Here is a 1,921-nt window from a genome sequence, read left to right as displayed (position 1 = left end):
ACGTGCTGACGTAACGTGCGCTCTAGGTCCCGCCTTTTCCGTTTCCGCCGCCTCCGCCGTCGGAGAGGCCCTCGGGCACTTGCGGCCGCTGTCTCCTCCCTGTGGCCGACTGCAGTATTGCAGCGAGGGCCCCTCTTTCGAAGGACGGCCCCAGGGGACCGGCGTGGAGGGGCGGGGCTAGCGTGGGGCGGGGTTTAGAAAAAGCGCCTCCCGGTCTGTAGGAGCTACCTGAAAGAGAGGTGAGATGCATTTTCTACAGAATATTGTCTCCTTTAATTCTGCTCTCATCCCACGTCCTTGCTTTCCAACACCAAGAAAAATAACAACAACAAAACAAAGGATAAAGCGTATTGTACAGGGTGAGACAAAAATAATACAATAAATAATAATACAAGAGCGAACTCTTTCGAGTAAACATTTCAAAAAGTTAGTAATGAGTCCTAGCTGGTTTGGCTCAGTGGCTAGAGCATTGGCCTTCGGACCAGAGGGTCCTGGGTTTCATTCCGATCAAGGGCACATGCCCTGGTTGTGGGCTCCATCCCCAATAGGGGGCATGCAGGAGACAGCCAATCAATGATTCTCTCTCATCATTGATGTTTTTATCTCTCTCTCTCTCCCTCTCCTTTCCTCTCTGAAATCAATAAAAATATATATAAAACAAAACAAAACAAAAGTTAGTAATGAAAATCGTAGGGGGCGCTAAAGCTGATCAGGCTATCCAAAGCACTATGTCTTTTTCAGCTAGATTTAGAAACCAGTGTGATAACACTGGTTGTTCACGTGCCAATTAGAATCAATAATTGGCTGATTACCTTTTTTGGGGAGAGATTTTTATTATTTAAATAATGATCCTGGCTGTGTAGGACAAGGTCTTTCAAAAACTTATGGCCATGGGTGGACATCAGAAACATTTTTTAGAAGACGAGATCTTGTTATTGAAAAGTTTGTTTGTTATCGAATAAAATCAGTAAGGTATAGACACTCCTAAACCATAAAGCAACTTAGCATTTCTAAGAAAACCATCAGACAAACCAGCTGGGATGCGACATTGTTGGTATAATTACTAAACTCAAAATAACTATACAGCTCAGTTCTTTTTTAGGAGGATACAGAACCAAAGCTGGAGTTCTTGCTAGACCTGTTTATTTCAACATTCACATGAGCACCTTGATCCTCTGTGTGATTTATGAAAGAGGAATAGGGTTAGCATTCACCATGCTCCCACCTCTGTGCTTTTCTTTTTTTCCTTTCACATTTTACCCCACTGGTTTTGTCTGTTCTTGTCTCCTTAAAGGAAAGATTACAATCAAGAGACAAAGTGTAGAAAAACAAGCAAGAATGTATTGACTGCAGCAAAGAATATACTTAGGACTGTGAAACAAGGAAGAACTTAGAACAGCAGTTCTCAACCTGTGGGTCGAGACCCCTTTGGGGGTCGAACGACCCTTTCACAGGGGTCGCCTAAGACCATTGGAAAACACATATATAACTACATATTGTTTTTGTGATTAATCACTATGCTTTAACTATGTTCAATTTATAACAATGAAAATACATCCTGCATATCAGATATTTACATGACGATTCATAACAGTACCAAAATTACAGTTATGAAGTAGCAACGAAAATAACCTTATGGTTGGGGGTCACCACAACATGAGGAACTGTATTAAAGGGTCGCGGCATTAGGAAGGTTGAGAATCACTGACTTAGAAGAAGCAACAGGACACCTAGGTTGTGCTGCTTTGGCTCACTGAGAAGTGAGCGAAAAGGGGACCTCAGAGACAAGTTCAGGGGGTTAGCTTGGGACAAGCTGCCACTGCCCATTGCTCCCCTGGTTACAAGTCTTGTGGGGTCCCGAGGAGTTTAGGAGATGCATGCCTGGGGGGGGGGAGGGAATGGCAAGGGCATGCTCTCTGGA

This window comes from Myotis myotis, unplaced genomic scaffold (assembly GCF_014108235.1).
Source record: "Myotis myotis isolate mMyoMyo1 unplaced genomic scaffold, mMyoMyo1.p scaffold_m19_p_17, whole genome shotgun sequence".
Classification (NCBI taxonomy): domain Eukaryota; kingdom Metazoa; phylum Chordata; class Mammalia; order Chiroptera; family Vespertilionidae; genus Myotis; species Myotis myotis.
This window is presented reverse-complemented; position numbering follows the sequence as displayed.